Below are 15207 nucleotides of genomic sequence, written 5' to 3' on the forward strand. Positions count from 1 at the left end.
GGCTCAGGAGGGGGAGGCAGGAGAGGGAGGAGAGGAGATTGCTTTAAAAAAACCCAGGGAGTACTTGCTGAATTCCCCCCACCCCCAGATGATGCAGGTTTTGGGGAAGCCTTGGAGAGACAGATGATGGTGAACAGAGAGCCGGACCGCAAGTCCCAGAATGCTCCAGGGCAGAGGAGTTTCCATGATGGTTGTTGGGAGGGTTGCAGGAGCAGCCCGATACTGATACCGAGCTAAACAAACGCATCTCGATATCCGAGCTAAACAAACGCATCGGTAAAGCAGCTACCATGTTTTCCAGACTCACAAAGAGAGTCTGGTCCAACAAGAAGCTGACAGAACATACCAAGATCCAGGTCTACAGAGCTTGCGTCCTGAGTACACTTCTGTACTGCAGCGAGTCATGGACTCTTCGCTCACAACAGGAGAGGAAACTGAACGCTTTCCACATGCGCTGCCTCCGACGCATTCTCGGCATCACCTGGCAGGACAAAGTTCCAAACAACACAGTCCTGGAACGAGCTGGAATCCCTAGCATGTATGCACTGCTGAAACAGACACGCCTGCGTTGGCTCGGTCATGTTGTGAGAATGGATGATGGCCGGATCCCAAAGGATCTCCTCTATGGAGAACTCGTGCAAGGAAAGCACCCTACAGGTAGACCACAGCTGCGATACAAGGACATCTGCAAGAGGGATCTGAAGGCCTTAGGAGTGGTCCTCAACAAGTGGGAAACCCTGGTCTCTGAGCGGCCCGCCTGGAGGCAGGCTGTGCAGCATGGCCTTTCCCAGTTTGAAGAGACACTTGGCCAACAGTCTGAGGCTAAGAGGCAAAGAAGGAAGGCCCATAGCCAGGGAGACAGAGCAGGGACAGACTGCACTTGCTCCCAATGTGGAAGGGATTGTCACTCCCGACTGCATTCAAATGTCATATTCCCAACACAAGCAGCAAGCATTCTCTCCTCTCTTCCTGCCTTAATAGAAGGAAACAAAGTTGCTTTGATGCCCAAGCCACCCAACTGTGACTGTGAGTGAACTCTCCAAAGCAGGATTGCAAACTGTGGTTTGATCTAAATTTGCAAACCTGGCTGGAGAGATTACTCAAGGTGGATTGCCAGTTTGGATGTCTTGGCAAACTGATTTGATGAAGAAATTGAGGGGAAATTATAAGAAGGTGCATGTGGGAGGGTTGGAGGGAGTCCTGAAATATATTGCCTGTTCCCAATCTCCAAACTCTGATTCGGACGATCAAGAAATAAAAGTCTGGATGTGGCCATTGGCTCCTTTCCGGTACATCTTTTAAATACTTTTCTTGTTTTAAAAACACGATTAACTTTATGTACCTGTGTGTGATTTGACCCAGTTCTTCTCTGTATTTGAATCAGTATTTTTGGTTCTTCTCTCTTCCCCACCCCCACCTAGAACTTTGTATTGGTCCCATTACTGTAACTGTATTAGGTCACTGTATCAATTCACCTGCAAACAAAACAGCTTTCTGGGGTCCAGGACCTTGACCTTTCTATGTGGCCGAAGGTGTTCCAGTACACCTTGCTTTGCTGGGCACCCTGATTGATGCAGTCAGCATATGTCAAAAAGTTTTCTTGGTATTCTGTTTGAGAGCATTCTTTCGTGGTCAAAATACCACACCCTCAATTCTATTGCAACATGTCAATCTTGCCTATGATAAATACTGTACTGTACTTCACACTTTTGCAAACAAGGAACAGAAATGAGCAATTCACTTTGCTTCCACTGGCTGTTTCTGTGCTCCCTCTGCTGGATTACGAAGCATCTGCTACTACCCAAAAAGCCTTGTAGCTTGAATGTGTCCTGAATCTATGTAAAGGTTGTATAAGATGCTGTTCATCATGATTACATAGGAACAAAATTGTAGCACATCTTTGCAAAATGTTAAATGTTGCAGGTCATGTGGAAGCTGAGGTGAGCTGAAGCACTTCCTTAGTGACAGTGAGGGTGTTAGATGCTTCATTTGGGCAGTTTAAAATCCACTTGGAGATCTGTGGTGGTTGCAATTATTTTAATACTAAGGGTGGGTAAGGTGCATCACATACAAAGACATGACAGAGCATGTAATCGCTGCTCACTGAATTTGCAGTCCTGTGTGCAAACTTGGAAGAAAGTGGCAATAAACATAGTGCGACTGATGTCTAAGTAAAGATAGACAGGATTGTCCTCTAAGTAACTGGTAAGACAACATTAGTTGGGGTTGGATTATCAAGTCGCAAGAATGGATTGCATAGAGTATGTAAAAAGAGATCTAGAGCAGGAAGCGAGTTTGAAGGAAACGAGAGGAATTCATTCAATAAAGAGAAACCCCTTTCACACATCCAAGATTGAGGATTATTCAAGCATACTAAAATAATATATTTATAGAATTTTTATATCTATATTATATTATATATAGAATATTTATAGATAAGAATAAGCATTTGGGGCTCAATATTTTGCAACCGGCAGTGCAGTGGCTATTCACTGCTGACAGGGATTCGTCCTGTCATGCCATTGCCAGACCCCACCAAATAGTGCAGCTCCAAGTATGTGCTCTTGGAATGAAAAATAATTGGAAGTGCATGATCCACTATGGGATGATTTGGTATAAGATACATATTGAATACTCCAAACCCAAAAGAAGAGAAAACACTCCTCTTAAGACACTAGGGAAGGTTGAATAACAGGTACATACTTATATGAAGCTTTTGTTTCAGTCCATCAGATTAATGCTGGATAGATTGTTGGTCAGGAGCCTCAACTCCTGAGAAGGTTGTCAGTTCATGGCTTGGTAATGTGTAATATGTCTACACCTGTATAACTTTACTTCATCTCTGGGTTGCTGGTCTAGTCACCTGCCCAGAGTTCTCTGTACAGAGTAACAGGCTTGCATACACGTAACAGCATTCCAGAATTTCTGCATGCTCTGTTGTGTAACTGATGGGGAGTTACCCAGAAGGCAGAACAAGAATTGTGTAGGCTGAGAGGGGGTAGTAAGAAGCACTAATCTAGGCGGTCAGATTCTTATGTGTGTGTTCTAAGTGTGATAGCTCCCGAGTTCATATTTTGGGCAAATTCCATTGAAGAGAATACCTTTCGCAAGCTTATCCAGAAGTTTCCAGGTTCAGTCTCTGACATTTCTAATTACAAGTATTTCCGGTCTCTGACATTTCCAGTTACAAGGTGGCAGGGCAGAAGTAGTCATACCTTGGGCTTTCGAAAACTACTATTGGAGTAGACAACACTACCCTCCATGTACCATTGCTGTGACTCTATGAGATAGCTTTAAATGTTCATAGACTACTGGGTTTCATTTTGGGAAGATAGACAAATACTGTCGATAGCATTGCTTACTCCTTACAACTTTTAAAGATTCCAGCAGGCTTCCTGGTCATCTGAAAGTTCATAAGTATTTTTGTGGCGTTCACCCAGTGCAACTCTAAATACCCATCAAAGAGAGCCTGTTAGGATGGCATGCTTGGCTGCTGAAACAGCACGTAGAACACACACTGCCTGCAAATATCCAATTCTCCCCTTCGTAGTATTTCTTAATGACTAAATAGCTTTTCCTAGAAATCACTGCAATGTGCCAGGGTAATCTGTACATGCTGGCTTGCTCTAAATGGGATGGCATTCTGCAGGCTTTTCACTTATTCTGTTATATACACGTTTAATTATCCTGTGTTCTAAAAGAAAGGGGAGCATATTTAGAGGCAAGATCATTTTGAGCTCTGTTGCGTAAGTTGTTTATAGGTGGGCACAGGTACAGAAGAGGGCAACCAAAATGATCAGAGGGCTGGAGCACCTTCCTTGCAAGGAGAAGTTACAACGTTTGAAGCTTTTTGGCTTGAAAAATGGTTTTTATAGAGGACTGAGACATTAATTATGCATAGTGGGGAGGGAGGGAGAGAGAGAGAGATTTTCCTCACTCTCTCACCGTAGTATTCTGCTCATGTAAGTATTCACATATGTAGGTCTCTGTTCGCATTCAAGTTTCTAATCTGGACTGAGTGAGGTTGCTTGCTTTTTTTACCCAGTCACATGTACAACTCACACATTGGAGATGGGTGAACAACCACCCCTGAGACAAATGCTGGTCACGTTGGTTGTGGGTGGGAGGTGCTTACAACACCTTGGCATTATGTTGATGCCGCTACAGCCACTCTTTGGTTGCAGGGAGTGAAGGAAAGATTGAGGACCTTTTACTAGTGAGGTCACAGAAGCAGGCAAAACATCCAAGGGGCTATGAGGATGGTTGGGCCAAAGAATCTGGCAAAGCCAGATATGAAGCATGGTTGAATGAACAATGGCAGTCCACTAAGACTTATGGGAAATGGCTTAATGAGAAGGCTGTAAAGCGAGGTGGCATTCAGCATTCAGTTCCCAGACTTTCTGGCTGGTTTAGCTGAGGAAAGGGGCAGAGAATGAAACCGAGAGCACTACATTGAATAAACCTGACTTTGTGTATGCTTAGGCACACGGAATTCATACATGCTTGATACCTTCCCTGGTTGCTGTATTGATTGGGGATAAATAATTTCAACAGATGAGCCATTTTATGCTGATTTAAGTATTTGATTCTAGTTGGATTCTCACCCCCCCCCCCCGGGAATTACCTATTATTAGAAATAGCTATTTCTAAATTATTATTATTAGAAATTACCTCTTTCTATTAGAAAATGTATTTTTGCATTTCATGAAAAATATACCTTCTTCTGCTATAGATGAGCAGGTTGGCTAATCCTTACATGCAAACAGAGTTAGATCCGAAGAGCAGAAGCTAGGAGTTTTGATAGTCATTGCAATTCATCTATCACTTCTTGCTCTTATACCTCAGAATCTCAGTGAGTTTATCAGATTTACCTCTAGGATCAGATTGATTCTGTGAGAAAATCTGCAGTAATTGCACTTTTATATCTGAAATTCTATAACGTTATGAAATAAAGCTTACCAACTGGGTAAAGTTGCATGAATTTGTCTCAGAATTTGGGCTTTGGTGTGCTCCTTCTTGTTAGGGATAGTAATTTAGAGAATAATGCTTTGTTGAGGAAAATGTGCCAGAGTATGAGGAAAAGGTTTTTCAAAGTGGGATGTCAGCATGGAGGATGCTGATGTGGAAAGAGACTGCTTGTCATGCTGACTGAGTAGATTCTACCTTCCTGACCACCTGTATATTGCCACATGAACAAGTATTTTATCCCCTAATCATGAGGGCCTGACACTTTCTTTAAAAAAAAAAAAACAGATTTAAATATTTAGAATTCTACAGAAGTTATCAGAATTGGTATGTGTGAGTGTATACATTATTAGGTTTTGCTATACTATTGTAAGCATGCAGACATTTAGGACACCTGCTAAATATTGTACCTGGTTTTTATTGCAGGGAAATAGATCTTGTTATGTGAACCTACAAAGGGCCTAGTCATCAGCTGCGGTGAGAAAAGAGGTGCTTGAAGAACACTCAGGTAAGACTTTCATCCATCTTTGAACAGGTGGGCTATGTATGTGTATGAATATAACTGTTAAAGGACTTGGGGGGAGGAACAAAAAGACATACATGTGTGTGCAAACATGCTAGTTTAAAGGGCCATCAGCGTGCCATCTGTTATCTAAAGAGGAAGGAACATATTTTCAAGTTTTGTTCAGGTATGTGCAGGGTGACCAGATGTCATAACCACAAAAGAGGACCAGGCACCCCGAAACGTAGGACATCCAAGGGAAATGTAGGACGTGACAAAATAAAAACTAAAAATACTTGTATGTTGATGTCATGTGGTTAATTTAAATACTATATTACTTATTAAATTTAAAACGATGTTACATATAATTTTATATACAATTTATTAATTTCAAGAAGGCTGTGCTCTGCCTACCCGGATACGTTCACATAGTAAAGGACGGCATTTAAGTTCTTTTCTAGGACATGTCCTGGAAAAAAGAGGACGTCTGGTCACCCTGGCTATGTATGGCTGACCTACTATGACATCACAAAGACCGTGGCCAGGTAGTATTTCTCAGAGCCTAATCCTGTGGTCCGTGCCACGCCTCCACGGCGCAGACCACAGTCGCAAATGTGCCGTAAGGCACGTTTACGGGGCTTACCACTGGGCTCCCGCTGGAGCTGGCTCAGCTCTGGCTGGCACTGAGCCAGTATGCAGCAGGCACCTGCGTTCCGCAGCTCAGCTGTGTCTGTGACTGCCAGGCTGCAGAAAGGGAAATGGGGGCATGTCTGGGGGCGTGGGGGAGGCTTTCCGGGGAGGGGGGAGGCGTGGTTGGGGGCATGGGGGAGGTGTGTCGGGTGGGGGGGAGGTGGATGCGCGGAACCGAGCTCCGCAGGATCCAGGGCGCTTGGGCAGGGCTGCGCACCCTGCACAAGTGCCTTCACTTTAGTGGCGACCAAACAGTCGCAGCTAAAGTGAGTAGTCCCATTGCGGGACTGCTTCCCTTACTCGGGGGAAGGGGACGAATGTCCCCTTCTCCTGAGGGGCCTCCTGCGGTAGTGTGGGAGGCTCTGAATCTGGCTGGAGCCCTTTGAGCCGCAGGGTCCCGCAGCTCTGGGCAGCTCAGGATTGGGCTGCCCATCCTTCTAACAGCTGATAGCTCAGCTTCTTTGAATTCAGAATCAAAGGGTTGCCCAACTCTGTTTTAAATCCTAACAAAGTCTTCTGCGGCATCAAAGTCTATATGTAACCTTTGTATACATAACAGAATTATTGTTACTATCAATTTCCAAGTGGCATCTGTGGGTGCAAGTCTGGTTGATTTCAGGGCCTTTCAAACAGACCTACAGACAATGCATAATGCTAAAAATAAGATAGTGTGTGGATTTCTGTTGCAATCTATGACTTATTTCTTACTCTATAAGCAAAGCTCTGTGGTTTGTTGTTTATGTTCTGGTCTATTCTTTACCTGCTGTTCTGGTCTCTTATTAAACTTTAAGAAAGACAGTCTTCTGTGGTCAAAGCTATTGATTTCTAAGACGAAACGGTATATGCCCAGATCTTAACAGATGCAATTATCAGAAGTGAACGGACTATAACCTCTATTCCAGTTATTGCCTGGACTGGCTATCCTCATGCTGGAGATACAATGCAGTTTATCCCAAATCCACCTACTATCATACAATATTCCTTTTGGCAGACAAAATGGTAAATGGCTAATAAGAAGTAAATGTATGATTGATTCTAACATGTAGGCACACTTTAATCTATATCACAGAATGGTTCCTATGTAAGTTAATTGACTTTTGTCTCCACTGTATTCCATATATGAGAGCTGGTGTAGTGTGACATGGCAGTTAGCGGACTTGGACTGAATAAACTTTTGATCCAAATCATTCCTGATTTATATGGGAGGGGAGGACTCCCAGCAGCTCTCAGTTCCCACCATCTAAGACAATTGCTTCTCCTCTCATGCCAAAAGTCCTGCCAGCCAGCCAAGCATCCTTATCATTCAAGTCCCCTAAGGACTATGGACCACGACCATCTATTTCGTACCTTTTCCCCTTTGCTTATGAATATGGGTATGTCATTATTTAAATGGAATGCATTAGACTGGAGCAAAAATGGTGCATACTCCTTGATGACTGTCAGATTAATAAGAACCATGGGAGAGGCTGATGCTGAGGCAGGCATGCCTTATCAGCCATTGGTGAAACAGTCCCTTTGCCCTACTAAACTTCATCCCTGGCCTAAAAGATGTTTCACTAGTTTGTGTGCAGAGTATTAATGGCATCATGGACTATAGTTAGAACCCAGAAAGACCTGTTAAAGACCTGTGCCTTATGTCTGCCAGCTCAGCCCTAAATACAAAACTAAACCCCCACTTACCCGATCCTTCACTGATAACCTCTACTCTGCTTAGGCTTGGGGAAATTTTCCTCTATGCCCTAAGTGGTTAGCAATTGCCTCTTTCTGCCCTGCCCTGGGGGCAGTCCTTTAGTTTGCTCTCCTAAGAATTCTTAAGTACTCTGATAGAATGACCTCTGTTTTTAATTATTACCTGGACTGATTTTGTTTCATGCAGAATTGTGCTGTTTGCCTGCAATTGTATAACATTCCCTCTGGCAACTTCCAACTACTTACATGAGCAATTGATGATATGTGCCTGTGGTGTAGTTAAATGTTTGATTTTTGGCTGCATACACCCTTCCCTGGGAATAAACTCCATTAAATGCTGTGGGGCTTACTTCTGAGTAGACATGCATGGAATTGTGCTGATTAGATTTGGGAGACTCCTGGGATCATAAGAAACTTTGCTGGATCAAGCCGAAGGTCCATCTAGACCAGCATCCTGTTTCCTACAGTGGCCACCAGTTGCCCCTGGGTAACCCATAAGCAGGAGAGAAAAGCCCATTTCTCTCCTGCCATTGCTGCCCTGTACCTGATATTCAGGAGCTTACTGCTGGTGAATCTGGAGGTAGCACACAATGATCATGTCTTGTAGTCATTGTTAGGACTATCCTTCATGACTTTGTTCAATCCCCTCACAAGATTTAGCAATGGCAATTAGCTTGGATGGCTTTGAGAGAGAGAGAGAGAGAGAGAGAGAGAGAGAGAGAGAGAGAGAGAGCAGAGTTACTTTGTTGAAACATGACTTTCAGCTCAAAGATAGTAATCAGTTAGGTATGGAAATGGTTTTGCCTGTGCATCTGCAAGTTTATTGAAAATTTACTGAAAAGAAATATATTTTAAGCAGTGTTAAGTTTTGGGCTGAAAACACACAATAGTTTTTTCAGATTTGATGGTGACTTGAAAGAGGGATCATAGCCCATGATGCATACATTCATCCCACTCCTTTCTCTTGTAAACAGGTTTGTATGGCTTTCATGTTTCAGAGCTGTTTGAACCATGGTAACAATGGGGTAAAAGAAAGACTGGAAGCACTGCGTTCCTCTTATCCTTTTCAGCCTCCATAAAAACTTGTCTGTCTTCTGCCTTGGTGAACTGAGCAGGCAAGCGAAACCTCCTGTGTCTTGGACCCATCAACAGTTCATTTTTGGCAAGTGTCACTGTAAGCAGCATCCGGTAATCTGATTTGATAGCTGTCATCTTGAGAGCTGCAGTAATGCAAACAAAAGATGATCACTCAAATGAGGTTAGAGTGAAGAGCTGCTTCCCTGAGTCTTGCTGTTGCTATGTGGAATCCCCAAGTCAAATTAGAAGAGCACAGCATTAGTTCTTGTTGCTCCTGGGAGCCTGCAGTTAAGATTCGTGCAAACTTGCACTCTCTCATTTCAAGTCTGAAGCTCCTTCCTTGGGAGACTCTGTAAACGCTAACCCAGGTCTGAGTCACATGGCAGTTTTCACTCTGAATAGCCTTTTCCCCCTCTGTCAGTGTCGTTTGAATCCTGGCATGGTCAAGTGCACTGGAGGTGTGCATCAGTCTGCTGTGCTGCTAGATGCCGGCATGCCCTTGATTAGCTGTGTTGCAAAGCAGCTGTGCCCGTATCGTCACGGACATGACCGGTCAACAAGCTTAGGCAGGGTGAAGCGGGAATGTTTTCACTGCTTGAGAGGCTGAGTGGCAGAGGCTATGTACTCAGTACCAACTCTGTCTTTACCAGCGTAGATAACAGATGGCAGAGATCTGCCTTGTTACAAGTTTGCCTTAAGCAATTCATTTGAGCCAGGGTTTATGAGCTGGGTTAAGACACTTGTTAGAAGAATGAATTCATGGTTGGAGTGAAATTTGAATCCTGGCCTGATCGAGGATGGTCAAAAGGTGACTAAAGCCCTCAGTTCAAATCTCAGCTCTGCTATAAATGCACTGGGTGACTTTAGATCAGCCCCCACTTCCCCTCACTCGCCCTCAGCCCTGCTTCTGCAACAAGGGAATAATAATACAGGCTTCCTCAGGGATGGAATTCTGTTTCCTAAGAGAACAGAAGTGCTCTTTCCCCCTTCAGTTTGCAGGTTCAGCTGTCTCATGACAAAGTTATGGCATTGCACTTACTAGGCTCCTTATTCAAGTCATGGCTGATTTTCTGAGAGCATGTGAGTGGTCTTCTCTTATGACATATGTGTATTGATATGTACAAAATCCCTCATGGATACGATGCTTTGGACATCAGATGCTTTTCATCAAATCACAGACTACCTTAAGCACAGTTCCTTTCAGTGGAGGCTCTTTATCTATCCATGTGAGAATCATCAAGTAACCTGTATGATCAGACCAGTTAAAAGTAAAACCACTTCCTTAATTTTCCTTGCTTATACAAGGAGGTGAAGCACTCTCATAATAATCAGAATGCATATTAGTATTCTGGAACTTATTTATTTGTTAAATTGATATCCTTCTTTCGACGAGTATGCACAAGGTGGCTAATGAAATAAAAGTTTCATAAAGAATTACACTAAATCAAAACAAAATACGTAGCAAATTGAAGGCTAGTCAGTGCAGGCTGAATCTTAGCTCAGGCTTCCTTCCTGTGTATTGATTTAAATTTGTTTCTTTACCATCATTTAATCTATTTTCATGGTGTTAAATTTCCTCTGGGATGATTACAATAATATAACAGGCCAGGTGAGAGTGAATCTTGCTGGTACTATGGGTTAAATAAATGTGAATCTGAGAGAGAGGGAGAGATGGTGCACCATCAGGCCTTATCAGGCCAGGTGAGAGTGAAGCTTGCAGGTACTATGGGTTAAATAAATGTGAATCTGAGAGAGAGAGAGAGAGAGAGAGATGGTGCAGCAGACAGGATATAAGCAGAGGAAGACTTTAGGAGTGTTGCACAGAGTGATTGCACAGTTTCATTAATTAGTTTGGAATTTAAAGTATCTTAAATGTTTACTCCATTAATGACCTGACTGATTCCAAGACTTCGCTGCATGTACAAATTGCACCAATGCAACATTAGACACTGTCATATTACTGGTCACATTTCAGTAGACCTTGCACGGATGAGTCGGGAGATATTTCCCTCTGTGATGCAGGCTGGAATGTAGGGGTAGGAGACCGGGTTCCATATTCAAAGCTGTGAGTAGTATTCAACTTACAAAACTGTGTACCAGATAAAAGTAGGATTCTACATCTAGTGTAAATTATGCAAATTGTTATGATTAGCATACTATCTCTGTTTTTCATAAGTGATTCCATGTTTTAATATTAATTTAGCTATATAGTTAGAAATACAGGCATGCCCCCATATCGTTCTGTTCTGCAACCCCCTGTGGTTAAGTGAAACCACAGATACAAGGGAATACCCCCACCTTCCAGAGACTGAGGGAGCATCCACCCACATGCTCTGCCAGGCTTAGACTTACTCTTAGAGTAAAAAAAAAGTCACTTATGGTTTTTTCCAAAACTGGGTGACTTTTTTTTTTTACTCTTAAGAGGCAGTCTGAGCCTGGCAGAGCTCCCATTGCCTCAAGAGGTGGCATCTGATCCATGGATAAATGAAACTGCAGATACACCTCCACCCCATATACTCTTTTAAAAATGGCAAAGATTCTCAGGAAGCTTAATACCCCAAACATCATAATTTTGCTTGGTTTCTCTGCTCTTTTGTGGATTTGCAGAATATACATAGCTCTGTCTGAAATATGGACCAGCAGAGTATTGAACAAACTGTAGTTTACTTGGCCTTGGTCATGAACATCCCCAGTTCCCATGAACAACCCCTTGAAGTTCTCCCAGCTTCTGTACAACCCTTCTCCCTCCTCTTATTTCTTCCTCTTGTGCATTGTTGACATCCTCATTTGCTTAAACCATGGCTCTCTGTCACTGAAACCAAGAATCATGGTTTGACTCTGTTTCACAAACCAGGTTGTGAAACCAAGATTTAAGTCCTGGATATTTAAATCCAGGCTTGCATGAGTTGCAGAGCCATGATTTAAACAAACCAGGATGTTAACACCAGAGCTTCTGTACTAGGGGTTTATGGAAGGAAGGAGAATGTGGGCTTAGGGAATGTGAAGCTGTGTTCCTGCTCTAAACAAACCTTAGTTTGTTGAATGTATAAATTAACTTCTTGCCCAGTCAAAACATATACAACTTTTTGAAAGCAGGAAAGAGGGCTCCTTTGTCCCCCTAACTATTCTTTATGGCTTGGCAGTGAAAGTGAGTCACATTATGGGGCTTGTGACTGTACAGTAACTGAGACCCAATTGACATGTGACGTCTTCTAGTCATGAAAATACTTATGAATTTCTAGGCTGTCTTTTGCCAGATTAGTCTTCAAAGCAGCTTACAATAAAAATGATGTGGGGATGGTGTTATATACTTGATGTGCTTTTTCACCAACTCGTATGCCACAGATATCCAATTCTAGCAGTAATAAAATTAGTAAAATGGACGAGCATGCAGTTTATGGACGCGCATGATACTGGCATGGTTGTCGAGGCAAAGGGATTGCTCATTGGAAAATGTGAGATGAATTGACCATTTGATGAATCTGCTAAGAGGATAGTAAAACCTGTCACCAACATTCTGCACAGTAACTGCAGGTTCAAGGAGGTCTGGCTGGTTGGTGTCTGAGTTTTATCATGCCCATCACAAATCAGTCCTGACTTGCCATTTTCTGTCAAGGTGCTTTTCCTGTTGAAAATGGTTACCACCAATTAGCGAAATACTAGCCAAAGTCAGAATATGTACAAGATGCTTGGCTGATCATTGGTTATCTCCTTGCTTTCAGGGGAATTAAGGATTGCAGTGTTCTCCCTTGTGCAGTGTGTGATGTATGTTGTTTGGTGGACAGTCAAATGGCTCTGAGGTGTGAATGGGAATTGGTGTTAATGGCTGCTTAAAACCAAAGCACTTGTCCCTCTTAAGCAGGGGAACCTGGGGGTGTTTTCCAGGCAAAGGGGTGCAGGTTTCCCAGAACACAGGCTATTACTCCCCCTCTGTCTTCACATTTGCAATTTTGCTATTTTCCCCACCCGTACTGGCAAAGTGCTTCAGGAAGTGAAGAAAGCAGGTAGATTGTCAGGGTTCTGGGACATTATCATAGAAGAAGACACAACTGTTGCATTCTTATTACTGGTAAATATTTTGGGGAGCAAATGATATAGCATTTATCTTCTTTGCAAAGTTAAGCATCTTAGCTAGACCACCCAATGTGTCTAGAGCTGAGCAAATATCCTCCCAGTGAGTAGCACTATCAACCCTCTCTCGCTGGGAAAAAGTGGCTTTATTAAACCAGCTTGATGATTACATCTGTGATCAGGGCAGAACTGAATAACCAGTTGGCCCCTGAAATCTAAATGCAAAATTGCAACTGCATCGAGGAAATATTTTAGTGGTGGCAACATAATCCTGTTCGCTGCACATTATCTGTGGCGGGTATCTGCTCCTAGAAAAGCTCTGTATGTTATTTAAATGACTCCATCACACTCGGATCATTAGGAGTTATTTTATAGGATTGAGGTTATTTGGCAGAAAGTCAAGGGTGAATTTTATAATGTGTTTACTTTTTCCTCTCCAAATACAGAGATTAGAGGTTTTACAATAACAATTATACCTTCTGCAGTAAAGTATAATTATAATCTCTTTTCTCTGCCTCAGTCCATTATATATCATCTGTGGGCTGCCGTCACTATTAAATACATATCTGAATAATGCTCAGAGGAAGGAGAAAATTGGAAACTCTGAGATGAGGAGTCTGCCATTTCCTCCACTGCTTTGTATACAGAGTTGAAAGAGTTTTCGGACCTGTGCCTTTTTGAGGACAGAGAGAGGTCCGCACATTTTTTGTTCTGTGGAGAGGGATAGAGCTTCAGTGCTCTGCATACCTGTCTTTCCCCATGACTGTAGGAACTGGATGAATTATGCACAGTAGAGAGATTCTTGCAGATTTGACCAGTGTGCATAATTAATGCTGTCACAGAATTTCCCACTGGGGTGTGTGTGTGTGTGTGTGTGTGTGTGTGTGTCTGCACCGAGTGCACACAACCCAGAATGGCAACTGTCAGTCTTTAAAGGTATACCTGGTTAATAGACTTTGCTGCTTTTATTTACGGAGTACATTGGAAGCTACTCAGTAGAGCTATAGATGTGGATTCTGCACGTGGCCACTGCTGCCTGGGTGAAATTTGTTGACTGTGTTGTCAGTTCATGTTAACGTTCCTTTCGGATCAGTGGGTAGCACATTTGCTCGGCTGGCATCAAAGGAAGTTCCTGAGTTTTTATCTGTAAGGTGCTGAGGCAAAAAAGGAGGGGTAGTATTTCTCCAAATGAAGTTCCTAAATAAGTTATGATAATGGTTTTATATAATTTAAGCTCTTTTTCCCTGGACAAAATACAAGACTGATGCTTAGGTAAGAGCGAGTAGGGTTGATGGTGTTGCAGCCTGCAGCCTTTGCATCTGCTGTTGCCTGATACATTGCTTTTATACAAATGAACGTGGTGCTGGGGGAATGCCAGGCAAGCATGATCCAGGCCAGTCCTGTGGCATTTTGAATTGGGCTGATGGCAAGGAAGCCTCAGACCCTTTGCATCTTAGGAAAAACATCAAACGTTGGTTCATCAGTACAATCCCTATGCCCACTCTAGCTAAATGCCTTAGGAGAAGGCTTGCTTTTCTATTGCATATTGGAAAATGTCTGAACGCATCTTGCTTCAGTCAGCAACCTTCAACCTGTAAAGGAGCCACCTCCTGAGAATTTTCTGATTTAAACCAAATCATTAACACCACAAATGGCCTGGAGTCTTCAAGAATCAAGATCATTCTCCAGGTGACTACTGAAAGTCATCTTGGAGAGCTTAGCAGAGCCTCCAAGACCTTCCAATATTAGATCATGTTGGACAAAAAATATCCAGGACTTGCTCACATCAGAGCTGGCAACCCTACTTCATGCCCAGTTGCATTGTTTTCCCCCTCTCTCAATGCTTTTGGTTTCCTTAATTTTTGTAATACCCACCCTGACATAGCGTTTCAATGCAAACTTGAGACCTTTGTGACAGCTTTCTGATTTGGGGCTAATTCTAATAAATGCTTTGAAATAATTGTTATTCATAATATTGATATTGTGATTGTTGTGATATTTTGACAGCTATTGGTCTGTCTGCCTTTATGTCTTAACGTATTTTTATCTACTATTATGCCATTTTTATTAATCTTTTATTTGCTGCTTGATGAGTAAGTTCTAAAAAAAAATATCTGGAAAAGCAGGATATAAATTTGAGCTCTTGTAGTTTTGAATATCTAGGGCTAAGGAACACCTGTGTAGAAATAAATGTTGGGATCTCCTAATCTTCT

At 42.6% G+C, this 15207-nt stretch overlaps 1 protein-coding gene across 6 annotated transcripts in view; it reads left to right on the forward strand.

Moving 5' to 3' along the window:
- The window catches only part of ZMIZ1 (zinc finger MIZ-type containing 1), a 427264-nt gene that overhangs the window by 173934 nt on the left and 238123 nt on the right, over positions 1–15207 (forward strand). For all 6 annotated transcript variants that reach the window (XM_066619836.1, XM_066619835.1, XM_066619841.1 and 3 more), the window contains exon 4: positions 5392–5473. The gene's annotated coding sequence lies outside the window, so the exon portion shown is untranslated. The remainder of the gene's footprint in view (positions 1–5391; positions 5474–15207) is intronic.

The sequence above is a fragment of the Tiliqua scincoides genome, chromosome 3, assembly GCF_035046505.1.
Source record: "Tiliqua scincoides isolate rTilSci1 chromosome 3, rTilSci1.hap2, whole genome shotgun sequence".
NCBI lineage: Eukaryota > Metazoa > Chordata > Lepidosauria > Squamata > Scincidae > Tiliqua > Tiliqua scincoides.